The sequence below is a fragment of the Podarcis vaucheri genome (assembly GCF_965113315.1).
Source record: "Podarcis vaucheri genome assembly, chromosome: 7".
NCBI lineage: Eukaryota > Metazoa > Chordata > Lepidosauria > Squamata > Lacertidae > Podarcis > Podarcis vaucheri.
Window position 1 is genome coordinate 1,621,800 of NC_138765.1, and position 27,725 is coordinate 1,649,524.

At 46.9% G+C, this 27,725-nt stretch overlaps 2 protein-coding genes across 2 annotated transcripts in view; both read left to right on the forward strand.

Annotated features, from left to right (window-relative positions):
* Positions 1 to 27,725, forward strand: part of LOC309537563 (zinc finger protein 213-like) — a gene marked incomplete at its 3' end in the record, with an annotated part of 61,156 nt that overhangs the window by 16,620 nt on the left and 16,811 nt on the right. The gene's annotated exons all lie outside the window — the stretch shown is intronic.
* Positions 21,529 to 27,725, forward strand: part of LOC309536786 (uncharacterized protein) — a 44,925-nt gene continuing 38,728 nt past the window's right edge. The window contains exon 1 of the mRNA XM_082231101.1: positions 21,529 to 21,596. The gene's annotated coding sequence lies outside the window, so the exon portion shown is untranslated. The remainder of the gene's footprint in view (positions 21,597 to 27,725) is intronic.

Consider the following 27,725-nt stretch of genomic DNA (forward strand, 5'->3'; position numbering starts at 1 on the left):
TGCCGTGAATTTCATACCTGTGGTCCACAACTGTTCCCAGTCAGCAAACATAATGTTATGCCCAACATCCTGTGCCCATTTAATCATAGCAGATTTAACCGTTTCATCCTGAGTGTTCCATTTTAACAGCAAGTTATACATTCTTGAAAGTATCTTAGTTTTGGGGTCTAACAATTCTGTTTCCATCTTTGATTTTTCCACCTGGAAGCCGATTTTTTTATCCAAATTGTATACCTCTCTTATTTGATAATAATGAAGCCAATCTCGCACTCTATCTTTTAGTTTCTCAAAACTCTGCAATTTCAATTTGTCTCCTTCTTGCTCCAAAATTTCCCAATATTTTGGCCATTTGGCCTCCATATTGGGCCTTTTCTGAGCCTTTGCCTCCGTTGGTGACAACCACCTTGGGGTTTTATTTTCAAGTAAGTCCTTATACCTTGTCCAGACATTAAACAGTGCTTTCCTGACAATATGGTTTTTAAATGCTTTATGCGCTTTAACCTTGCCGTACCACAAGTATGCATGCCACCCAAAAACATTGTTAAAACCTTCTAGATCCAAGATATCTGTGTTCTCAAGAAGCAGCCAGTCTTTCAACCAGCAGAAAGCTGCTGATTCATAATAGAGTTTAAGGTCTGGCAGGGCAAATCCCCCTCTTTCTTTTGCATCAGTTAGTATTTTAAATTTTATTCTGGGCTTCTTGCCCTGCCAGACAAATCTAGAAATTTCTCTCTGCCACTTCTTGAAACAATCCATCTTGTCTAAAATTTGTAATGATTGAAACAGAAATAACATTCTTGGCAATACATTCATCTTTATAACAGCAATTCGACCCAACAAGGAAAGCTTCAAGTTTGACCATATTTCTAAATCCTTTTTAACCTCCGTCCAGGATTTTTCATAATTGTCTTTAAATAAGTTCCCATTTTTAGCTGTCATATTAATCCCCAAATATTTCACCTTCTTAACCACTGTTAAACCTGTCTCATTCTGAAACCTCTCTTTCTCAATCTTTGTTAAGTTTTTCTCAAGGACTTTAGTTTTTAACTTATTCAACTTAAATCCAGCCACATGACCAAACTCATGGATCAATTCTAATACTCTTTTTGTACTAGATTCTGGCTCCTGTAATGTCAATACTAGGTCATCTGCAAAGGCTTTCAGTTTGTATTGTTTAGCTCCGACCATTATGCCTTTAATCAAATGGTCCCTTCTAATCATATTTAGCAGAACCTCCAGGACCGAAATAAAAAGTAATGGGGAAATTGGGCAGCCTTGTCATGTCCCTTTCTCTATCTTAAATTCCTCTGTCACCACATTATTAACTATTAATTTAGCTTTTTGTTCTGAATAAATTGCACTTATACCATTTTCAAACTCTTGACCAACCCCCATCCCTTGAAGATTTTTCTTCATAAAGCTCCAAGAAATATTATCAAAGGCTTTCTCGGCGTCCACAAAGATTAAAACTGCTTTAGTATTAATGTCTTCTTGCAACTTCTCCAAAATGTTGATTATATTCCTTGTGTTGTCAGACAAATGTCTACCTGGGAGAAAGCCAGCTTGGTCCTTGTGTATCACTTCCCCTAATACTTTTTTTAGCCTTTTAGCCAAAATGTCAGCAAATATTTTGTAATCCACATTTAATAGGGATATGGGTCTGTAGTTCTTAAGTTCTGTCTTTTCAGTCTCAGTTTTCGGTATAAGTGTAATAAATGCTTCTTTCCACGACTCTGGCGCTTTTTTCCCAATACAGAGGTGCCTTCAGAAGTCCTCTAAAAGTTGCATAGTTATTTCCTTGACATCTGATGGGAGGGCGTTCCACAGGGTGGGTTCCCCTATCGAGAAGGCCCCCTGCCTCGTCCCCTGTAACTTCTCACAAAAATGTAACATTTAAGTACAGTGGTACTTCGCGTTAAGAACTTAATTCATTCTGGAGGTCTGTTCTTAACCCGAAACTGTACTTAACCTGAAGCCCCACTTTAGCTCATGGGGCCTCCTGCTGCTGCTGCGCTGCCAGAACACGATTTCTGTTCTCATCCTGAAGCAGAGTTCTTAACCTGAGGTGCTATTTCTAGGTTAGCGGAGTCTGTAACCTGAAGCCTATGTAACCTGCTGTACGACTGTAAGGAAACTTGAATAATAATAATAATAATAATAATAATAATAATAATAATAATAATACTGATATGACAAGTTTCTGCTGCATTCTGTGATGTCGAGAATTTAAGAAAACATTCAAATTGGTTTAAGGTGATGCACATCATAATTAAATTTTTAGCCACTAAAGAAATTTAAATTTGGCAGCTGCTACACACATATGTTCAATATACGAAAAGTGTTTTTCAGCACATAGAAGTGATGCGCAGCATAAATTAATAATGCAGAGTTTTAAAGAATAAAGAGCTTTACTGAGTTAAAATAAACTTCTTCATAAACAACATGGTTCCAAACAGTTTGACTGAGATTACATACTGACTCTGCTCACAACTGAGGGAGAGTGACTCTGACTGAAATCTTACAGAGAACACACAGAGAAAATGGCTGCCAAGTCACATGTCAGTGTGACTCAACACTTAGCTGTTAGGCCTGAATAACTTTAGTAGACCCAAATGATTGTCCAGTCCCAGCACTTCCCAGCCTGCTTTGCTGCTTCTGCTCACATGTGTCTTTGTCACATGACACTCCCCCAAAGACCTAGAGAGCAGAAGTATAAACATGAAAAATTAACTTTTCACCTGGTGGCAATCTGGCTAGTGTGTAAACCTTATTTTCTTTGAATGAGTCCACTCTTCTTTCATGGCGTCAAACCACTGGGTTTGTTCCTTAGAAGGTAGTTTCAGAACTTGAGCAAAGTCCTGTGGCTGTGTACAATTAACATGACACACCTTTGATGTGCCAAAAGTCAATTTATCGGGGGAATACCCTTGGTAGTCCATGTGGACCTTCTAGGAATAACCACTGGGCTTTCCTTCTCTTGTTGCTCCTCCAGCTCATCATTTTGTTGTTCCTCTGATTCACTGCTTGTGGCACTTTGCAAAGTGTCAGTGCCTGAGGGCAAATTTTCCCCACCTCCTATCCTTTCCTCAGCAGCTGGCTGCCTGAGAGGCTCCTGTGGCTGTCCTGAGAGAGGAATTAAAATACTAGGGTTGGCATGAACCTGTTCCCACCTATCCTGTTCAGCAAATTCAGCATTTTGTGAAATGACTACTTGGCCACATCCCAAAGCAAAATGATAAGACCTGCTAGAATAGCCCTGATAGCCAATGAAACGTAGCACTCTGGTTTTAGGCTCACCTTTGTGTCTCAGAGACTTGGGGATATGAACAGAAGCCCAAGTCCCCCACACATGTAAACCTGTGTAATCCGGTTCCTTCCCAAAAAGCATTCTGTAGGGCACATCACCCGTGGCAGTAGTGAAAATACGGTTCACTAAAAAATTGGCAGTCAGGAGAGCTTTTCCCCAGAGCTTTGCATCATTTTGCAATCCAGCATCAGTTAAAAGCTGTCCTTTACAATTTGCATGACACCCACACGTCTCTCTGCAACTCCATTTTTCCAGGGACTATTTGGACATGTGAGACGATGCGTTATTGCATGGCGTTTAAGCCATGCCTGGAAATGATTACTTAAATATTTGCCCCCTCGGTCGGTTTGGAGTTGAATAACTGCATTCATTTGAAAACATCTTTCTGCCCATACCTTCCAGGAATTCAAAGCATCTGCACATTCTGATTTGTTTCTCAATAGATATAGCCATGAATACCTTGTTTTATCATCCACAATAATTGAGAGCCAGTGTGGTGTAGTGGTTAAGAGCAATAGACTCGTAATCTGGGGAATCGGGTTCGTGTCTCCGCTCCTCCACATGCAGCTGTTGGGTGACCTTGGGCCAGTCACACTTCTCTGAAGTCTCTCAGCCCCACTCACCTCACAGAGTGTTTGTTGTGGGGGAGGAAGGGAAAGGAGAATGTTAACCGCTTTCAGACTCCTTAGGGTAGTGATAAATATAAAATATATCTTAATTTTAAAATATAAAATATATCTTAATTTTAACAGGGAACTTTTCCGCATTGGCCACCTTTTTCAATAAAAGCACATTTTATTTATGAAGATAGTACAGATGCATATTTAAATTTGAATAAAATGACGTTACCAGGTTAAGCTGTACTTTTAAACACCTGAGAGAGAAAACATCTAATATTCAACAAGATTTGTATACGAAACTAGACATTTTTACAGAACGAAAGGAACATTATAACATCTAACTCCCTTCAGTTCTTCCCCTGTCCCAAGCATTAATTAGCATTGTTCCGTAATTTGGGACTACACTTCTTCCCGAGACTCTAATCCGTTTGCCTCTTAGTTTCAGGTGGTGATGAATTGGAAATGAAGAACAAGGGAGACCACAACGAAATCCAAAGAGTGGTGGAGCCATATCAGGATTCAGAATGTGGAGAGGGCTTCAGTCAGAACTCGTATTCTACTTCCCATCAAAGAAATCCGCTTGAGAAGAAACCCTATCAGTGCTTGGAGTGTGGAAAGAGCTTCACCTGGAAACAGAGTTTCACTGCCCATCAAAGAATTCATACAAAAGAGAAACCCTATCATTGCTTGGAGTGTGGAAAGAGCTTCAGTTACAGCCACAACCTCACTTCCCATCGTAGAATTCATACAGGAGAGAAACCATATCACTGCGTGGGATGTGGAAAGAGCTTCAGTCAGGGCTCCCATCTCACTGCACATCAAAGAATTCATACAGGGGGAAAACCCTATCACTGCTTAGAGTGTGGAAAGAGCTTCAATCAGAGGGCTAAGCTCACTTTCCATCAAAGGATTCATACAGGGGACAAACCCTATCAGTGTGTGGAATGTGGAAAGAGCTTCAGTAGGAAAGAAAGTCTAACTGCCCATCATAGAATTCATACAGGGAAGAAACCCTATCACTGCTTTCTGTGTGGAAAGAGCTTCAGTCACAGCTATACTCTCACTTCCCATCGTAGAATTCATACAAGGGAGAAACCCTATCAGTGCATGGAATGTGAAAAGAGCTTCAGTAAAAAAAGCAGTTTCACTTCCCATCAAAGAATTCATACAGGGGAAAACCCCTATCAGTGCATGGAATGTGGAAAGAACTTCCATCAGAGCTCCCAACTCACTTCACATCAAAGGATTCATACAGGGGAGAAACTGTATCACTGCTTTGTGTGTGGAAAGTGCTTCAGTCACAGCTATACTCTCACTTCCCATCGTAGAATTCATACAAGGGAGAAAACCTATCAGTGCGTGGAATGTGGAAAGAGCTTCAATCAGAGGGCCAAGCTCACTTCCCATCAAAGGATTCATACAGGGGAGAAACCCTTTCAGTGCATGAAATGTGGAAAGAGCTTCAGCAAAAAAAGCAGTTTCACTTCCCATCAAAGAATTCATACAGGGGGAAAACCCTATCAGTGCTTGGAGTGTGGAAAAAGCTTTACTCGGAGTTCCAATCTCACTTCCCATCAAAGGATTCATACAGGGGAGAAACCCTTTCAGTGCGTGGAATGTGGAAAGAGCTTCGGTAAAAAAAGCAGTTTCACTTCCCATCAAAGAATTCACACAGGAGAAAAACCCTATCATTGCTTGGAGTGTGGAAAGAGCTTCACCTGGAAAGAAAATCTCACTTCCCATCAAAGGATTCATACAGGGGAGAAACTCTATCAGTGCTTGGAATGTGGAAAGAGCTTCACCAGGAAAGAAAGTCTCACTGTCCATCAAAGAATTCACACAGGAGAAAAACCCTATCAGTGCATGGAATGTGGAAAGAGCTTCACTGATAGGTCCTCTCTCACCTCCCATCAAAGAATTCACACAGGGGAGAAACCATATCACTGCTTGGAGTGTGGAAAGAGCTTCACCAGGAAAGAAAGTCTCACTGTCCATCAAAGAATTCATACAGGGGATAACCCCTATCAGTGTGTGGAATGTGGAAAGAGTTTCAGCCACAGCTACGATCTCACTTCCCATCAAAGAATTCATACAGGGGATAACCCCTATCAGTGTGTTGATGGGGAAAGAGTTTCACTGATAGCTCCTCTCTCACTTCTCATCAAAGAATTCATACAGGGGAGAAACCATATCACTGCTTGGAGTGTGGAAAGAGCTTCAGTCACAGCCACGATCTCACTTCCCATTGTAGAATTCATACAGGGGAGAAACCATATCAGTGCATGGAATGTGGAAAGAGCTTCAGTCAGAGGGCCCATCTCACTTCCCATCAAAGGATTCATACGGGGGAGAAACCCTATCAGTGCTTGGAATGTGGAAAGAGCTTCACCAGGAAAGAAAGTCTCACTTCCCATCAAAGAATTCATACAGGAGAAAACCCCTTTCAGTGCCTGGAATGTGGAAAGAGATTCATTAACAGCTCCACACTCGCTTCCCATCAAAGAATTCATACAGGGGAGAAACCCTTTAAGTGCTTGGAATGTGGAAAGAGCTTCACCTGGAAAATAAGTTTCACTTCCCATCAAAGAATTCATACAGGAGAAAACCCCTTTCAGTGCCTGGAATGTGGAAAGAGCTTCACCAGGAAAGTAGGTCTCAGTGCCCATCAAAAATTGCACACAGCAGAGAAGTCAGATCCGTGTTAGGAATGTGGAAAGAGCTTCAGTCAAAAAGGAAATCTCATTTCATCAAAGAATACATACAGGGGAGGAATCATATCAATGCCAAGAATGTGATCGGAGGGAGTTATGAAAGTCTGGTCTCATTTTTAAAGCTCTTTTTTAAAAATTGGAGCTTTTAGAAAGAGATTTTCGATGGGGCATTGGGATGATGTACTGTCTCCCTGTTGGCCTACAACTAGACCCTGCCATACGACCCATCATGTTCCTTTTTAAAAAAAATAATAATCTTTATTACTATTCAAACTTACAAGAAAAGAAAAAAGAAAAGGCAGGAGAAAAAGACAAAATAGAGCAGACAAGAAAAAAGAACAAAAGAAAAAACAATACAATAAACAATACAAAACACAACCTTAACACTAAACTGAACAAAACAAAACAACAATTTAAAAACATATAGCATGCCATTTCATTACTCTATCTTTCATTTCCTTATTTCATCGACCTCCTCTCTCCTCCCTTTTTGTATTCCACTTCTGTTACTTGTTTCAGCAATTCCTTTCCATCTTTCTCTATTTTTATCATTATGAATAACTTAACATATTTTAAACCTTATTTTCCATTAATACTAAAATACTTATTTATACTTAACTCCTTATAACATTTCTGCTAAAGCCATAAACTTTCATTCCAACAATTTTCAAATACTCATTAATTTTACAATATTTCTATATTTCTATCTCCCGCTTGGACTACTGCAATGCGCTCTACGTGGGGCTACCTTTGAAGGTGACTCGGAAACTACAACTAATCCAGACTGCGGCAGCTAGACTGGTGACTGGGGGCAGCCGCCAAGACCACATAACACCGGTCTTGAAAGACCTACATTGGCTCCCAGTACGTTTCTGAGCACAATTCAAAGTGCTGGTGTTGACCCTTAAAGCCCTAAAGGGCTTCGGCCCAGTATACCTGAAGGAGCGTCTCCACCCCCATCGTTCTGCCCGGACACTGAGGTCCAGCGCCGAGGGCCTTCTGGCGGTTCCCTCATTGCGAGAAGCAAAGCTACAGGGAACCAGGCAGAGGGCCTTTTCGGTGGTGGCGCCCGCCCTGTGGAATGCCCTTCCATCGGATGTCAAGGTGATGGACAACTACCTGAAATTCAGAAGACATCTTAAGGCGGCCCTATTCAGGGAAGCTTTTAATGTATGATATTTTAGTGTTTTTTTTGTTTCTGTGGAAGCCGCCCAGAGTGGCTGGGGAAACCCAGCCAGATGGGCAGGGTACAAATAATAAATTATTATTATTATTATTATTATTATTATTATTATTATTATTATACAAACTTTAAACTCCCAATCTTCTACCACCATCTCTTCTCCCTGCTCTTGGATTCTGCCAGTCATTTCCGTCCATTCCATATAGTTCATCAACCTGGAGATCTTCTGTCCAAGGCTCTTAAATCTTTTCCAAGTCCCTTCTGCAATTCTTCATATTCTTTGATGCTGGAGAGCAAGTCTCGGGGAGGCCCCGACCCAACCATGCCCCCATTCCCTCTCGGCAGGCCAGCCAACTCTCCACAGCTAGAACCAAGGTCCATACAATATCTCAAATCATGTTTCAAGGCTCCTCCAGATCTAAAGGCCCCCACAACTCTAATCACCTCCTGACCCAGATTCAGGACCCAAAGGTCAGTAAATCCCTGCATGAAAGAGTCTATCCAACCTTCCTTCTCCAGTCCAAGCAGGGCTCCAATCTTCAAATTCTGACTTCTTCTATATTCATTCATAAAAGGCCTCCACATATAGTCCACGATTTGTCTCTGTAAGGCTGGGGCTTCTACTTGTATTACTTTAGGTTCAACAACTACTACTTTCTCCTTCGTCTTCTCCCCAGTTTGTCCTGTCAAAGTAGGTTCCTGTGTCAAATCCTGAACAATTTCTGTATTGATGGTCACTTTTTGTCCCAAATTTAACACTTTTTGTTCCAAGTTCTCAAGTTTGGTATTCATAACATCCGTCTTCTTGTGAAGCTGTTCCAACGAATAGTTTATCTTTCATAAAACAGTCACTAAGGCTCCTTCTGTCAACATTCTTAAAATCCAAGGTCAATCTCTGATTCTCACAGCTCTTATCTTGCAGCTGGAAAAAACCCAGCTCCACTCTTGTAACAGTTTCAAAAGCTCCCTCTAGAGGGAAACAGTCTCCACTTGTATCAATCCTTTAAAGCACAATTTAAACTATAAAGTTAGTTTCAATTTTCAGTTACTTTTCCTCCTTTTTAAACGCAGAAGAGGACAATGGAAATAATATATTTCTCTTATTTAGCCATCTGTCAACATACTTTCTGTTCACAGTCAATGAACTCTCCCAAAATGTCAATTCTGCTGGCAGCCCGTTTCCAGGTTCAGTAATTTAATTTTTCACTCTCTCCTGCAGGCTCGCTAGGTCCAAAATTTTTCCCCCTCTTCTCCTGCTTCCAAGGGGGGTTTAATAGTTTTAACCGATGGAGATTTAAAACTTTACAAAAGACTTTCCAAGGCTTTAACTTGCAACGCCTTTGCTTCAGTCTATTTACAAAAGAGGAAGGCGGACTTCCTGTTTAAAACCTTCCCTTTTCGATGCCAAATTAATGAATTTAAAGATCCAATTTTCCGTTCTACTCACGGGTAGTTGTTTAAAGTCAAATTGTCCACAGGAAAAAGTCAGCGCTCTCCGGCAACAGCGATGCAGCTTCACTCTGTGAAAGAAGCAGTCAATTCGAAGCACCGCGCCGCTCACCCCACTTCGCTCCGGATCCCCAAATCAGGGTTTCCTCGTGAGTAGGGGAGGCGCAAAAGGTGCCAGCCGAATCCCAGGTTCACAAGCTTCTCCTGTGATTTCAGTGGGTCTCCGCCTTCGCCGTGGCGGTCAGATCCTGATTTCCACAGAGCAAATTCCTCCCGATCGGAGGAACTCCGCCATTGCCTGGAGGCGCCAACCCGGAAGTCTACGACCCATCAGGTTCAAGGCCCACCAGGTCCCGTTCACCCTTAAAACCCCGCATTGACGAGGAATTAGACTGGCTCATTGAGCAAGGAGTGCTTTAGCCTAATGCCCCCGAGAAACCCCAATCATCACACCCGTCAAGCCCAATGGCTCAGTCCACATCTGCACAGGCTACAAATGTACCATAAACAAGGCCCTTACGGCTCATGCATACTCGGTGCCAATGGTCAGCCATGTCCTCGCCACCCTGGTGGGGTCAAAGATTTTTGGCAAGCTGGCCCTGGCCCAGGCCTATCAGCAGTTGCCAGTGGACGAGGCTCCTGCGGAGGCACAGACAGTTGTAACGCACAGGGGCCGGTTCTGTGTCAAGGGGCTGAAATTTAGCATCCGCGTGGCCCCAGGCATAATCCAAAATCTAATGGACTCTCTCCTCAAAGGAATACCTGGTGTCACACTCTTCTTTGATGATGTGTTGATCACCGGGGCCACGCTGGGGGAGTTTGGGGACACACTCCGCAACGTCCTGCACTGTTTCCAGACGGCGGCCTCAAGGTGAAGTGGGAAAAGTGTCTGCTAGGAGTTCAATAGGTGGTTTTTCTAGGATTTACTGTAGATGCAGACAGAGTCCACCTGACCGGGGACAAGATGAGGGCTATTTGCGACGCCCCTGCACTTAAGGGAGAGGTGGAACTCCAAGCCTTCTTGGGACTATTGAACTTTTAACATGCCTTCTTACCCCACAAGGCAGCAGTAGCAGAGCCCCTAGACAGAATGTTAGATAAGCGGGCCCCGTGGGTGTGGGGGCAGTGCCATGAGGCTGCGTTCCAAGCAGTCAAAGATCTGCGCGTCTTGAACTCAGTCCTGGCGCACTTTGACGAGAGGTTGCTGGTGGTGCTGGCATGCGACACCTCGCCCTATGGTGTCGCTGCCGTACTAGGGCACCAACTTCCGGATGGAAGAGAGGTGCTGATGGCTTACTTTTCCCAGACCCTCTCCACAGCCGAGAGGAGCTATTCGCAAATAGACAAAGTGGGCCTGGCAATTGTGAGCGGAGTAAAGAAATTTCATGATTTCTTGTATGGACCCCCCTTTACCGTCGTGCCCGACCACAAGTCGCTGCTTGGCCTATTCACACCCCTCACCGGCTACCAGTATACACGGTCCACCAGCCTGGGAAGGCAATGGGCCACGCAGACACCCTCAGCAGACTGCCACTACCTGAGACCATCCCCGACCCAGCACCCGCACATGAGGTCATGAGCCTGGAACAGCTTCTTGACCACCCCATTCAGGTGTTGGAAGTAGCACGCCACTCCAGTGAAGACAGGGTCATCTCCCGGGTCCTGGACTGGGTGTGGTGGGGATGGCCCAGTAGCAACCCTGGGCCGGAATTTGCGGGCTATACAACCCGCAAACAGAAATGGCCAGCCCACATAGGGTGCCTGTTACGGGGAAGCAGGGTGGTCGTTCCCCAGCCCCTGCGCAAAAAGGTCCTCACAACCCTACATGAAACACACCCAGGGGTAGTGAGGCTGGAGGTCACCCAGGTACTGTCCACTTCCACGGCTGCGGTCATCCAAGTACTATACAGGCTGTTCACAACCCACAGACTCCCTGACACCCTTGTCTCCAACAACGGAACAGCATTCACATCACAGGAGTTCCAGACTTCTGCAACAGAAAATGCCATCCGCCATGCACGATCAGTGCTGTTCCACCCCGCCACCAATGGCCAAGCAGAGCGCATGGTGTGGACCACCAAGGACAACCTCCGCCGCATAACACAAGGGGACTGGGAATATCTCCTAGTTGCATTTGTCCTAGCCCAGCATAGCACCCCCAGCACAATGATGGCCGGAGCCCAGCGGAACTACTCATGGGCTGGCGCCTCACAACACGAGTGGACTGCCTTCGCCCCAACAGGGCCCATGAGGAGGCAGCAGTGGGGGAAGGTAGGAACCCCTGGACCTTCCAGCTCCGCGACCCAGTGTACGCAAAGAACTTCGGGGAGGGCCTGGCATGGGTACCCGCCACAGTCACCAGGGCAACTGGCCCCGTGTCATACGAGGTGCTAACGAAGGGGGGAAAGCTTGGCACTGCCACTGCGGTCAACTACTGTGATGGTTCCTGGGGGGGGGGACTGCAAGGAAGGCTGGACAGTGGAATCCCAAGGGGATAGCAGAAGGGTGAGGCCCATAGAGCAGGAGGAGCGGGTAAGGGAGGCAGAACCAGGAAGTCCAGAAGTGACCGAGGCCAAGCAGCCACAGGAACCAGAACCACGACCGAGTGGACCAGCGGCGTCCAACCCAACGACCCCGTCACAGCCGGCAGCCCTGGAACAAGAACCATGAACCCCTGCTGAGAGACACCCAAGACCACAACGCATACATAGGTGACCGGCATACCTCAACGACTAGGAATGCTAACCTTCTGGGCGCAACGGGAACGTAGAGGGGAGGGGGGCTATGTACTAAGCTTGGAGCCTAGAACAAAAGCCTATTAGGATCCTAGAATGCGACAACTGATTGGCCTGCAGGAAAAGACCAATCAGGTTCCAGGAGGGAAGCAGAATCAGCCAATCAGACGGGACTAATTGTGTAAATAATGTAGATAAAAGCCTGAGGTTGGGGGGGGTTGCAATTAAATCACTGCTTTACAAGCTGCAATAAAGACCAGGAAATCACTACAGGACTCCTGAGATTTCAGAGAGGCTGCTTGGACGAGTGAAACCAACCACCTGTCTCCTGGATCCTTGCCCATCCTGGCTTATAAAAGCTAGCCGGGAAGGACTGGGCGATGGGCTTCGTGGGGTGGTGAATGCTTCCCTCCGTGAGGGAGCCTTCCCAGACCCGCTGAAAGAGGCGGTTATTAAACCGCTTCTTAAAAAACCATCTTTAGATGCGGCCACGATGGCCAACTATCGCCCAATCTCAAATCTTCCATTCCTGGGCAAGGTGATTGAGCGAGTGGTTGCTGAACAACTCCAGGCACGCTTGGAAGAAGCGGACCATTTGGATCCCTTCCAGTCGGGATTCAGGCCTCATCATGGGACTGAAACTGCCTTGGTCGCACTGGTTGATGATCTCCGGAGGCGGGCTAGGGACAAAGGTGAGAGCTGTTTCCTAGTTCTGCTGGATCTCTCAGCGGCGTTAGATACCATCGACCATAGCATCCTTCTGGACCGTCTTGAGGGGCTGGGAGCTGGGGGCACTGTTATACAGTGGTTCCGCTCCTTCCTCCTGGGCCGTGTTCAGAAAGTGGTGGTGGGGGATGAGTGTTCAGACCCCTGGGCTCTCACTTGTGGGGTGCCTCAGGGTTCTGTCCTCTCCCCCATGCTTTTCAACATCTACATGCGGCCGCTGGGAGAGATCATCAGGAGGTTTGGGCTGGGTGTTCATCAGTATGCGGATGATACCCAGCTCTACCTCTCTTTTAAATCAGAACCAGTGAAGGCGGTGAAGGTCCTGTGTGAGTGTCTGGAGGCGGTTGGAGGATGGATGGCGGTTAGCAGATTGAGGTTGAATCCTGACAAGACAGAAGTACTGTTTCTGGGGGACAGGAGGCGGGCAGGTGTGGAGGATTCCCTGGTCCTGAATGGGGCAACTGTGCCCCTGAAGGACCAGGTGTGCAGCCTGGGAGTCATTTTGGACTCACAGCTGTCCATGGAGGCCCAGGTCAAATCTGTGTCCAGGGCAGCTGTTTACCAGCTCCATCTGGTACGTAGGCTGAGACCCTATCTGCCTGCGGACTGTCTCGCCAGAGTGGTGCATGCTCTGGTTATCTCCCGCTTGGACTACTGCAATGCGCTCTACGTGGGGCTACCTTTGAAGGTGTCTCGGAAACTACAAGTAATCCAGAATGCGGCAGCTAGACTGGAGACTGGGGGCGGCCGCCGAGACCATATAACACCGGTCTTGAAAGACCTACATTGGCTCCCAGTACGTTTCCGAGCACAATTCAAAGTGTTGGTGCTGGCCTTTAAAGCCCTAAACGGCCTCGGTCCAGCAGACCTGAAGGAGCGTCTCCACCCCCATCATTCTGCCTGGACGCTGAGGTCCAGTGCCGAGGGCCTTCTGGCAGTTCCCTCATTGCGAGAAGCAAAGCTACAGGGAACCAGGCAGAGGGCCTTCTCGGTAGTGGCGCCCGCCCTGTGGAACACCCTTCCAGCAGATGTCAAAGCGATAAACAACTACCTGACATTCAGGAGACATCTTAAGGCAGCCCTGTTCAGGGAAGTTTTTAACGTGTGATATTTTATTGTATTTCTGGTTTTTATGGAAGCCGCCCAGAGTGGCTGGGGAGGCCCAGCCAGATGGGTGGGGTATAAATAATAAATTATTTTTTTATTATTATTATCTTTGGTTGGGATTGTCCAGCAAGGAGATTGGAGATGGTTGCCAGTCAAAGGGTAGTTTAAGATGCAGGGGGGGGGGAGACCTCCTTGTGAAAGGGGGGGCAGTTTTGGGAGACATTCCAGCCGTGGCATTGGCAGCCAGATGAGGAATCCTGGAAGAGGACACTCCAGCCTCATCTAGTCCAACCCCTGCGATTCAGGAACCCCGGTTCTTAGTCCCGCCAGCTCCCTAGAACTGGGCAACTCAGATGCCTGGAGCAGCGCCCCGTTGGAGAGCAGCCTTGGGTCACCTCTGGAGCTGGCTGGACCTTTTGGACGGCTGTTTCCATCCCGCCTGCCTTCTGCTGGCAGGCCCGGTTGGGAGTTGTAGTCCAAAGCCCATTGAGGGGGGCTGGTCCTGGAGGTGGTTTTCAAGTTGGAACTATGTTTTGACCCTTTGCCGAAAGGAGATGCCACAAAGTGTGTGTGTGTGAGGGGGGTGTGTCTTTTCAGTGCCAGGATACAAGGTGCTCTCTTGACCCGGGAGCCCAATCCCTCTCCCCCACCCCTAGAAAAGGGGGTCTTCCCCTCATCCTCTCCTTGCAGGACCCCCTTTTCCTTCCTCTTTGCTCAGGGAGTCGGAACCAACTCTCTCTCAAGGGACCCTGGAGCCAAACCCTGGCAGAGTTTTACTTCTCAAGCAAAGGGGGGGGGGGGAAGGAATACATTCTTGTTGCTCTCGAGATGCACAGAAATCTCTTCTCCTGATTTTTAGCACCGCAGGCCTGCTGTGATGGGCTTCCTTGTCCCCCTGCCACTGAAAAATTCCATTTAACTGCCTCTTTGCCGATTGTTACGTTTAATTACTTTTTCTAAGGTAAAGATGTGACGCTGCATCTTGGAGACACTGCACTTGGTGCTGCTTTTTTTCTCTTCTGGGTCTGAATAAAACTTCCTCTGGGGACTTTTTGTGTGGTCCTTTCCTGCTGCTTGATATTCAGGGGACGCTGAGTGATTTCGTTGTCCGTGGCATTTCCAGCCCCCTTTTCTCTGCAGGGGCCAGAGACATGGTTCCCCCCCCCCGGAGCCCCAGGCAGAGAGAGGGGCTCCTCCTCCGGGACACGCGTTCCCCCTTCCCACGCACACGCGCCCAGTGCTCCTTCTTCCCGCACCCTCCCAGGCCCCCCCCCGGACTCCCTCTTGCTGGGACACGGCTCTGCCCCGCAGCCCCCCCCAGAAGCCCCCGAGAGAGACACCCCCGGGTCCCCCATCTGGTCCCTCCGCCCCCCCTGGAAACCTCCCCGCTCCCCCGCAGCCCCAGGCAGACAGAGGGGCTCCTCCTCCGGGACACGCGTTCCCCCTTCCCACGCACACGCGCCCAGGCACCCCTCCCTTCCCCCACTGCGGGCCCAAGTGCGGCCTCTTCCCCTCAGAGGGAGCAGCTCGCCAGGCCCCGGATGGAGCAGCTCTGCGCCTGCGCGAAACCCGGATTCCTCCGCAGGGAGAGAGAAGGGTTAAGAGGCGCCGAGCTGGCTTCCTAGAGAGGACAGGAAAGGAGGGCGGGCCGCTCCTCCTCCTCCCCTCTGACGTCCCTTCCGGCCTCGCCTTCGCCTGCCGGGCTCTGGTGGGTCTCCTCTCGGGGGAAGCCTGGGGAACTCCCTGCCCCGGGAGGCGGGAAGGGGAGGGAAGAGAGGCTGGGGGGTCCGGGAGGGAGCCAGAGGGACCTCAGGCCCTGGCCAGGGAGGTGGGCCTGGAAGAGAGCGAGGAGGGAGAAGGACCTTCGGAGGGACATGATGGTGAGGGAGAAGGAGATTAAGAGGGACACGATTGTGAGGGAGAAGGATATTAAGAGGGACATAATTGTGAGGGAGAAGGACATTAAGAGGGACATGATTATGAGGGAGAAGTATATTAAGAGGGACATGATTGTGAGGGAGAAGGACATTAAGAGGGACATGATTGTGAGGGAGAAGAATATTAAGAGGGAGATGATTGTGAGGGAGAAGGATATTAAGAGGGACATGATTGTGAGGGAGAAGGATATTAAGAGGGACATTATTATGAGGGAGAAGGATATTAAGAGGGACATGATTGTGAGGGAGAAGGATATTAAGAGGGACATTATTATGAGGGAGAAGGATATTAAGAGGGACATGATTGTGAGGGAGAAGGATATTAAGAGGGACATTATTATGAGGGAGAAGGATATTAAGAGGGACATAATTGTGAGGGAGAAGGACATTAAGAGGGAGATGATTGTGAGGGAGAAGGATATTAAGAGGGACATTATTGTGAGGGAGAAGGATATTAAGAGGGACATTATTATGAGGGAGAAGGATATTAAGAGGGACATGATTGTGAGGGAGAAGGATATTAAGAGAGACATAATTGTGAGGGAGAAGGATATTAAGAGGGACATGATTGTGAGGGAGAAGGACATTAAGAGGGAGATGATTGTGAGGGAGAAGGATATTAAGAGGGACATGATTGTGAGGGAGAAGGACATTAAGAGGGACATAATTGTGAGGGAGAAAGATATTAAGAGGGACGTTATTGTGAGGGAGAAGGATATTAAGAGGGACATGATTGTGAGGGAGAAGGACATTAAGAGGGACATTATTATGAGGGAGAAGGACATTCGGAGGGAGAGGATTGTGAGGGAGAAGGACATTAAGAGGGACATGTTTGTGAGGGAGAAGGACATTCGGAGGGACAGGATTGTGAGGGAGAAGGACATTCGGAGGGACATGATTGTGAGGGAGAAGGATATTAAGAGGGACATGATTGTGAGGGAGAAATATATTAAGAGGGACATGATTGTGAGGGAGAAGGACATTAAGAGGGACATTATTATGAGGGAGAAGGACATTAAGAGGGACATGATTGTGAGGGAGAAGGACATTCGGAGGGACAGGATTGTGAGGGAGAAGGACATTCGGAGGGACATGATTGTGAGGGAGAACGATATTAAGAGGGAGATTATTATGAGGGAGAAGGATATTAAGAGGGACATGATTGTGAGGGAGAAGGATATTAAGAGGGACATGATTGTGAGGGAGAAGGATATTAAGAGGGACATGATTGTGAGGGAGAAGGATATTCGGAGGGACATGATTGTGAGGGAGAAGGATATTCGGAGGGACATGATTGTGAGGGAGAAGGATATTAAGAGGGAGATTATTATGAGGGAGAAGGATATTAAGAGGGACATGATTGTGAGGGAGAAGGACATTAAGAGGGACATGATTGTGAGGCAGAAGGACATTAAGAGGGACATGATTGTGAGGGAGAAGGATATTAAGAGGGACATTATTGTGAGGGAGAAGGATATTAAGAGGGACATTATTGTGAGGGAGAAGGATATTAAGGGGGACATGATTGTGAGGGAGAAGGACCTTAAGAGGGACACGATTGTGAGGGAGAAGGATATTAAGAGGGACATTATTGTGAGGGAGAAGGATATTAAGAGGGACATTATTGTGAGGGAGAAGGATATTAAGGGGGACATGATTGTGAGGGAGAAGGATATTAAGAGGGACATGATTGTGAGGGAGAAGGATATTAAGAGGGACATGATTGTGAGGGAGAAGGATATTAAGTGGGACATGATTGTGAGGGAGAAGGATATTAAGAGGGACATGATTGTGAGGGAGAAGGATATTAAGGGGGACATAATTATGAGGGAGAAGGATATTAAGAGGGACATTATTATGAGGGAGAAGGATATTAAGAGGGACATGATTATGAGGGAGAAGGATATTAAGAGGGACATGATTGTGAGGGAGAAGGACATTAAGAGGGACATGATTGTGAGGGAGAAGGACATTCGGAGGGACAGGATTGTGAGGGAGAAGGACATTCGGAGGGACATGATTGTGAGGGAGAAGGATATTAAGAGGGAGATTATTATGAGGGAGAAGGATATTAAGAGGGACATGATTGTGAGGGAGAAGGATATTAAGAGGGACATGATTGTGAGGGAGAAGGACATTAAGAGGGACATGATTGTGAGGCAGAAGGACATTAAGAGGGACACGATTGTGAGGGAGAAGGATATTAAGAGGGACATGATTGTGAGGGAGAAGGATATTAAGGGGGACATGATTGTGGGGGAGAAGGATATTAAGAGGGACATTATTGTGAGGGAGAAGGACATTAAGAGGGACATTATTATGAGGGAGAAGGACATTAAGAGGGACATAATTGTGAGGGAGAAAGATATTAAGAGGGACGTTATTGTGATGGAGAAGGATATTAAGAGGGACATGATTGTGAGGGAGAAGGACATTAAGAGGGACATGATTGTGAGGGAGAAGGACATTCGGAGGGACAGGATTGTGAGGGAGAAGGACATTCGGAGGGACATGATTGTGAGGGAGAAGGATATTAAGAGGGAGATTATTATGAGGGAGAAGGATATTAAGAGGGACATGATTGTGAGGGAGAAGGATATTAAGAGGGACATGATTGTGAGGGAGAAGGACATTAAGAGGGACATGATTGTGAGGCAGAAGGACATTAAGAGGGACACGATTGTGAGGGAGAAGGATATTAAGAGGGACATGATTGTGAGGGAGAAGGATATTAAGAGGGACATTATTGTGAGGGAGAAGGATATTAAGAGGGACATTATTGTGAGGGAGAAGGATATTAAGGGGGACATGATTGTGAGGGAGAAGGATATTAAGAGGGACATGATTGTGAGGGAGAAGGATATTAAGAGGGACATGATTGTGAGGGAGAAGGATATTAAGTGGGACATTATTGTGAGGGAGAAGGACATTAAGAGGGACATTATTATGAGGGAGAAGGACATTAAGAGGGACATGATTGTGAGGGAGAAGGACATTCGGAGGGACAGGATTGTGAGGGAGAAGGACATTCGGAGGGACATGATTGTGAGGGAGAACGATATTAAGAGGGAGATTATTATGAGGGAGAAGGATATTAAGAGGGACATGATTGTGAGGGAGAAGGACATTAAGAGGGACATGATTGTGAGGCAGAAGGACATTAAGAGGGACATGATTGTGAGGGAGAAGGATATTAAGAGGGACATGATTGTGAGGGAGAAGGATATTAAGAGGGACATGATTGTGAGGGAGAAGGATATTCGGAGGGACATGATTGTGAGGGAGAAGGATATTAAGAGGGAGATTATTATGAGGGAGAAGGATATTAAGAGGGACATGATTGTGAGGGAGAAGGACATTAAGAGGGACATGATTGTGAGGCAGAAGGACATTAAGAGGGACATGATTGTGAGGGAGAAGGATATTAAGAGGGACGTTATTGTGAGGGAGAAGGATATTAAGAGGGACATTATTGTGAGGGAGAAGGATATTAAGGGGGACATGATTGTGAGGGAGAAGGACCTTAAGAGGGACACGATTGTGAGGGAGAAGGATATTAAGAGGGACATGATTGTGAGGGAGAAGGATATTAAGAGGGACATGATTGTGAGGGAGAAGGACATTAAGAGGGACATGATTGTGAGGGAGAAGGACATTCAGAGGGACATGATTGTGAGGGAGAAGGATATTATGAGGGACATTATTATGAGGGAGAAGTATATTAAGAGGGACATTATTATGAGGGAGAAGGATATTAAGAGGGACATTATTGTGAGGGAGAAGGATATTAAGAGGGACATTATTGTGAGGGAGAAGGATATTAAGAGGGACATGAGGGAGAAGGACATTCGGAGGGACATAATTGTGAGGGAGAAGGATATTAAGAGGGACATGGTTGTGAGGGAGAAGTATATTAAGAGGGACATTATTATGAGGGAGAAGGATATTAAGAGGGACATTATTATGAGGGAGAAGGATATTAAGAGGGACATTATTATGAGGGAGAAGTATATTAAGAGGGACATTATTGTGAGGGAGAAGTATATTAAGAGGGACATTATTATGAGGGAGAAGTATATTAAGAGGGATATTATTATGAGGGAGAAGTATATTAAGAGGGACATTATTATGAGGGAGAAGTATATTAAGAGGGACATTATTATGAGGGAGAAGTATATTAAGAGGGACATAATTATGAGGGAGAAGTATATTAAGAGGGACATGAGGGAGAAGGACATTCGGAGGGACATAATTGTGAGGGAGAAGAATATTAAGAGGGACATTATTATGAGGGAGAAGGATATTAAGAGGGAAAGACCACGAAGGAGAAGGACAGGAATACCTCTGCTTACAAACCGTCCTCCTTGCAAATGCTTTAGGTTCTCTCTCGATTCATAAATCTCTGTAGGGCATTTCCCATCCCTAATTCTTTATTTGTTTGACTAAACTGCGGGAGGCAGTGAATGACAGGAGGGCCTGGCGTGCTCTGGTCCAGGGGGTCACAAAGAGGCGGACACCACTAAACAACAACAGGGACGGTGGCAATCCAGCCCTGGTTCCTAGGAAGACTCATCCATGCCTCCTCAGGGAACACTCTTCTTCTCTTGGCAGTGTATTGATCTTACAATAGAAGAATGTGTTTGATTCGTAGGATTTGCTGCACCTTGCAGTAGAACTTGGCAGAGGACCAAGGGGCTCCTTCCGATCTCTTGGAGACTTCCGGAGAGCCCAGATGGATGAGCAAGACTCAGCTGGCCCTGAAGCAGGAAGAGGCCATGCCATGGAAACGGGGAGCAGTGGGGAATTCTGGGAAAACTCTGTGAGGAAGAACCCGGGTCAGGAGGACACCCTTTGCTCAGAGGTGCAGAGCCAGCAGCTCAGGCAGTTCTGCTACCAGGAGGCCAAAGGACCCCGAGAGGTTTGCAGCCAACTCTACCACCTTTGCCATCAATGGCTGAAGCCAGAAAGACACACGAAAGCTGAGATGCTGGACCTGGTGATCTTGGAGCAGTTCCTGGCTGTCCTTCCTCTGGAGATGGAGAGCTGGGTGAGGGAATGTGGAGCGGAGACCAGTTCCCAGGCGGTGGCCCTGGCCGAAGGTTTCCTCCTGAGTCAGGCAGAGGAGAGGAAGCAGGCAGAGCAGCAGGTGAGAGAGACTTTCTTCTGGATACTCCCAAGGGGCTCCAAAGAGGAGGGAGAGTATTCCCAAATCATTTCCTAATGGCCCCATCCTTTTTAGGAATGCTTATTATTATTATTATTAATGACACCCATGTGGCTGGGTGCCTTCCAGCACATATAAAAGCATAAGAAGACATCAGATGTCTTCTAAAAGTTATGCATTTTCTTATCTCCTTCTCACCTGATGGGAGGGCATTCCCCAGGGTGGGGGCCACTGTGGAGAAGGTCTTCTGCCTGGTTCCCTGTAACTTCACTTACCACAGTGAGGGAATCAGCAGAAGACCCTCCGAACTGGACCTCAGTTCATGGAGACGCTCCTTTGGGTATAGTGGGCCTTTGAGGCCGTTTAGGGCTTTGAATTGTGCTGGGAAACGTTCGGGGAGCCAGTGAAGATCCGTGAGGACCAATGTTTCATGGTCCTGGCAGCCAACCCCAGACACCAGTCTAGCAGAAGCAGGAAGCAGCTTTCACCTCTGTCCCCCGAAAGCGCTTGCCTCTGCCATTCCTTCTCTAACCCTTCTCCCCATTCTCTGTTTTGAATCCTTGTTGCTCTTTCAGAGGAAGGATCTTTTGGCAGAAATGGGTCTTGATTCTTCTGAGGCAGAGAAGACTCCGTTGGACGCCAGAGTGAGGCCTCTGGGTAAGGAGGAAGGAGTGTTTTCTCCCCCGTTTTGTCACATTCTCTTGGTTTTGAAACTAATCTCTGAGTTCTTTGCATCCTTTGAGGGAATACACCTGGAGCTCAGAGCGGGGGAAGAGATGTATTTTTGCACAACTATTATATGAAATGAGTACAAATGTCCAAATGTACTCAGCAGGGGAGACATTTACAATAGTAATTTGATTAGTTTACAATTACAGTCCTCATTATAACAATGCGAAATTACAATACAATTAGTAATACCAATCTTTAAGATACCAAATTATATAATGTAGGTCCCCCCCCCCACATGCTAAAACCGATGGCTTGATGATTTTCTTGATTTCTCCATTCCAAAATCTTATTAATTTCAATTACACTCCTGTCAAGATAACAATCCTTTATACAACAACTGCAGTATTAATGACTTCCATTCGTATTGAAACATCAAATAATATATAAAACTACAAGTGAGGCACTCCAGCTGTATCCTTACTCTTCCTGTGTGTGGCAATCTTTCTGTTCGTGATGTTTCTTCCTGTACTTGTAAAATGTTCTGTCTATCTTTTCCTGGTTGTTGCTGTTCTCCATCATTCCTTGGGCGGAGCTAATATCCCATTGTGGTTTCAGAAATTCTCCATCGCTCTGTCCTGTGCTTCGTTCTTTGGCAACTTTAACAGCAGCTGCAAAAATCAAACTGTCCCAATAAATAATCAGTTTTTGCCATTTTTCTTCTACACCTGGGAAAGAGAGGGATCTGTCAGAATTGCAAATGACTCAGTAATGAACCTTATCAGCTCCCTCACAACTTTCAGATTCCTTACATCTCTCTGTCTGGCCTAAGATAAATGCGCATTTATCCAATTAAATTAAATTCCAAGTCCTTTTAGCATTAATCAGTTCAGTCTGTATATAATAAAGGATGGGGAAGAGTCAGCTCTAATTTTCCATCGTAAACATTTTGCAAAATAGAGCTTCCCTCCCTTTTTCCTTTTTGTTTTTCACACACACAGTTCTATTTGAAGTTATATTTCATATCTGCAGTCCAGTTTCATCCCTGCTCACCGGTACATAGATATTTTCAACTAGTATTCAATCGCAGGCTGCCAATTCATTAGTGTAGAAAAGAAAACTTTATATAAAGAAGCCATAAGCTCCCCTCCCCCCACCCACCGTCTTTTGCACCAAATGAAGTTTATTCTCAAATTCAAACCTTAAAAGACCTTGCAGCTGGTTTAATTCCACAGTTTATGATCTCATCCCTTCCAGCAACGCCTGTACATTAGTCCAAATTGAGCTCTAATTGACAGGAGAACCTCTGCTTCATAATTGCAGCGAAGGAGGGTTTTCGGCAGGCCAAGGGCTTTTGCACTCAGCGCCTCCCTGCCTCTCGCAATCCATGCCGGAGCCAGAGCCTGGTACTGAGACGAACTGGGAGTCAAGCCCGTTCCCCCCTGTCCCTGGGGGAAACTTGCAAGGAGAATTACCCTCAGTCATCCTTGTTTTTCCATTGCCAACGATCTCCCGCTGCCTCCATTAAGGCAGAGCGGAACCGGAAGCTAGCAGGGGAGACTTGGACGAAGCCCCATCTGTACGGAGAGATGCACTGTTTCACCTCTGAGAGAAGCAGGCGCTCACGCTTTCCACTTACCTTGGTCTCTCCCAGGTGACGGAATGATGCCACCAAGACCTGCTCCTTCATCTTTCCATGGTGGTGGAGGGGAGGCAGCAGCTGTGGACCCAGATCAGGTAGGGGGAAGGAGCCTTGTGGGGAAGGACTGCTTGGATGCAGACTGGCTGAGCACAGTTGGATGCAGAGGAATGGTGGGAGGAGCCAGAGAAGAGGGAGCCGACTGGGAGGAGGAGGAGGAGGAGGGGTCTGAAGCTGGAGAGAGAAGAGGGCTCAGGGAGCAGAGGGAGTCTGTGGCAGAGAGCAGCCCAGACTCCGAGGCAGAAGCTGCAGCAGGAGAGAGGGATGAGGAAGGCAGAGAGGAGTCTGGCCGCTGTAGAACACAACAGAGCCAAGTGAATGTTCTCTAAGAGGACAGCCTTTTTCCTGTTCTGTTAGGGTCCAGTGTGCTTTGAAGATGTGGCTGTCCATTTCACAGACGAGGAGTGGGCGTTGCTGGATCCTGACCAGAGAGCTCTCCATAAGGAAGTCATGGAGGAGAATCGTGGGATCTTGGACTCTCTCGGTAAGGCTCCCTATTGGATCATCCTATCTGTTTTGTAATTCAAGACATCTCTCTATGTGACGAACCTCTGATATTTCGATGGGGCTCAACAGCGCCACCCACAGCACCTGGGATGTTAACACTCCCACAGCAAACCTTGTGTGGATGGCTATTGATTGTTTTCCCTGTGAATATTCTTCCTCCAGTTCTGCCGTTTAAAACCATGATCAGGCTGTCTGAACTGCCCAGGCCTTCTTAAATGTAGGATTCAGAGTGATTTTTGACCAAAGAGTTGCTTGACAGATTCCACGACTGAACCAAACAAACTCCATCCCAAAACAGAGCCAGGCTTTTTGAATCTCAGGCAGTGAACCCTGTAGTAACAATAATGATAATTTTATTATTTTCATCCTGCCCATCTGACTGGGTGGCCCCAGCCACTCTGGGCAACTTCCAACAAATAGAAAACCATAATAAAACATCAAACATTAAAAACTTCCCAATACAGAGGTGCCTTCAGAAGTCCTCTAAAAGTTGCATAGTTATTTCCTTGACATCTGATGGGAGGGCGTTCCACAGGGTGGGTTCCCCTATCGAGAAGGCCCCCTGCCTCGTCCCCTGTAACTTCTCACAATAATGTAACATTTAAGTACAGTGGTACTTTGGGTTAAGAACTTAATTCTGAAGGTCTGTTCTTAACCTGAAACTGTTCTTAACCTGAAGCACCACTTTAGCTAATGGGGCCTTCTGCTGCTGCTGTTAGTGAAGTCTTTAACCTGAAGCGTATGTAACCTGAAGCGTATGTAACCCGAGGTAACACTGTACAGTGGTGCCCCGCAAGACGAATGCCTCGCAAGACGAAAAACTCGCAAGACGAAAGGGTTTTCCGTTTTTTGAGTCGTTCCGCAAGACAAATTTCCCTATGGGCTTGCTTCGCAAGATGAAACGTCTTGCGAGTTCTTGCGAGTTTGTTTCCTTTTTCTTAAAGGCGCTAAGCCGCTAATAGCCGCTAAGCCGGTAATAGCCGTGCTTCGCAAGACGAAAAAACCGCAAGATGAAGAGACTCGCGGAACGGATTAATTTCGTCTTGCGATGCACCACTGTATATCTTAAATTTTGGATGCCAACAGTGTCCTTCAGCTCTCTATATTGGACAAACAGGCCAAACCTTATGCCAAAGAATAAACGGACATAAATCTGACATCAAGAATCACAAGACAGAGAAACCAGTAGGAGAACACTTCAATCTCCCAGGACGTTCTATACAAGATCTCAAAGTAGCTGTTTTACTACAAAGGAATTTCAGAAATAGACTGGAAAGAGAAGCTGCTGAATTGCAACTCATTACCAAACTTAAAACCATGGAGAGACCTGGTCTGAACAAAGACATTGGATTCTTATCTCATTATACATGACTGAGCCATTTTTCACCTTCTCACCCCTTGCCTTTTCCTGTAAGACCTATTACAGTCGTTAAGAGTCGTCAAAAGACTCATCTCAGCTATCTGCCAATCACCCATTCCCACCACCCTTCTGAGTAATACCCCTCCCCACCTTCTCAGTATATAGAAGGATCTGGCAACTTCTGTTTCAGTGTATCTGAAGAAGTGTGCATGCACACGAAAGCTCATACCAAGAACTAACCGAGGTAACACTGTATATCTTAATTTTGGACAGGGAACTTACCTGCTTTGGCCATCTTTTAAATACCGTATTTTTCGCTCCATAGGACGCTGTCAGGGGTTCAGGAGCAGAGACGCAGGAAAGGGAGGAAACAGAGAGCGAGGGGGAGGAATACGAAGGAAGGATGAGTGATGATGACGACCCGAGATCCCCGAGTCTCTCCAGTGAGTCAGAGGATTCACAGAAAGGGGCGCCAGTGGTCAGAGCAAGGGGGGAAAGCAGGGGGACACCCCAGGAAGAAGGGACCAGAGGGGAATCAGAGAGCAGCAGCTGGAAGTCGGGACCAACGTGCCCAGCTGGGAGCAGCGGGGAGAAAGGGGACCAGGCATCGGGTTCCGGAGGCTTTCAGCAGGAGGGAGGGCATGAGTCAGGAGTGGTCACGCCCTCATCAGGGAGCGAGGAAACGGTCAAGAGGAAGGTAGAGAGTTGGGCGCGCGCGCCAAGTTCAAATGCAGCGGAAGCTGGCGCAGTAAGCAGCCCGGAGAGGGAGCCAGGTCCCAAAGCCCGCCGCAAGGAGGCAGAAGGGTCCGGGGGGTCAGCGTCAGAAGAGAGTAGGAAGGAGGAGACCCCGGGGGGCAGAGGGACCCAGAGGAGGAAGGAAAGGCGCAAGAGGTGGAGCAAGGCGAGGGTATTAAGTTGGTGTGCAAGAGGCGGGGAGTCAGACGGGACTTCGTCGGTCTAGCGTAGAAGACGTAGGGCTGCACGCTGCAGTTCAGAAATGAAACCTGTAACTCAATAAAGACTCTTATAAAGTGAACGCTGGCTAGCGTGGTACTGTGTGAGCTGGGATCTGGTAGCAGCTCTGACAGACGCACTTTTCCCGTCTTAAAAACTAAGGGGGAAAGTCTGGGATTCCTATGGAGTGAATGCCGGGGGGGAGGCAGGCAGGAAAAGCCCCCAAGAGCCACACACAAGCTTTGTGCGGGTCTTGCAGGCTTTTCCTCAGGAGGGAGAAGGGACTGACTCCCTCCTGGGGAAAAGCCATGCGCAACCTCTCCAGCCGGGGGGAAGGCTGTGCAAGGCTAAAGAAGCCAACTTTTTAAAAATATCTCTATCTCTATCTCTACCTCTTTTTCTTTTTCCATCCTTTCTCCACCTCCTTCTTTTCCTCTGGATCAGTGTTTTTATCTAACGTTTTAGTTTGGAGGGGGGGGGGGATATTATAAAAAAGGAAACTTTGCAGCTTTTATTTTAGTATACAATAAAAACAGATTAAACAAAACACAAAAGAAGGAAATAGCATAGAAGAGGAAGAGAAAAGGGAAAGAGGGGGGATACAAAGCTATTTACCAGAGGTAGATCTTAACCTTTGCCTCACCTGGGAGCTTTTCTGGGCAGGTATTCCCTCGGCTTAAGTGGGGTGGGGGAAGAGTGGCAGGTAGGGGGGTACCTACCTAGACACTGAAGCCACATGTCTCTCCGATGAAAATTGGGAGTGGGCATTGTGTGAAGTGGCTGTGGATCTCCTGCCGCAGAATTGTAGGAATGTATAGAGTTGGGAGGGCCACCCGAGGGTCATCCAGCCGAGCCCCCTCACAATGTAGGAATCACAGCTAAAGAACGCCAGGCAGATGGTCCCCCAACTGCTGCTTAAAAGCCTCCAGTGGTGGAGACCCCCAACACATTCCGTGGTCATAGAATTGCGGGGTTGGAAGGGAACCCCAGGAGTAATCTAGTCCAGCCCCGATGGACAGCGGGCACGATCCATCCCATTGCGCAAGGCTGAAGATGCTGCACAAGGCTAAAGAGGAGGCCAAGGCAGCGAGCGGTATGGGTCGCGCTTGCTGCCTTGTCTTCTTCTTTAGCCGCGCTGGAGAGGTTTAGCTCCTGGCTGGAGAGGTTGCGTGGCTATGGATCCCACTTGCTGTCTTGGTTTCCTTGCTCTTGGGGACTGGGGGGGGACCCGGGCTTCCCCCGCAGCCCCGAGAAGCTCTGGGAGAAGCGGACAGGCTGTGCGCATCGTGTCCGTGGCTCTTTGGGGCTGCGGGGTGTGTGTGATAATATTTCCCCCTTGATTTCCCCCTCTAAAAACTAGGTGCGTCCTGTGGTCCGGTGCGTCCAATAGAGCAAAAAATACGGTAATAATAAAAGCACATTTTATTTATGAAGATAGTATAGATCCATATTTAAATTTGAACAAAATGACATTACCAGCTTAAGCTGTACTTTTCAAAACTAGAGAGAGAAAACATATAATATTCAATTTGATTTGTATATGAAACTAGATATTTTGCAGAACAAAAGGAACATTATAACATCTAACTCCCTTCAG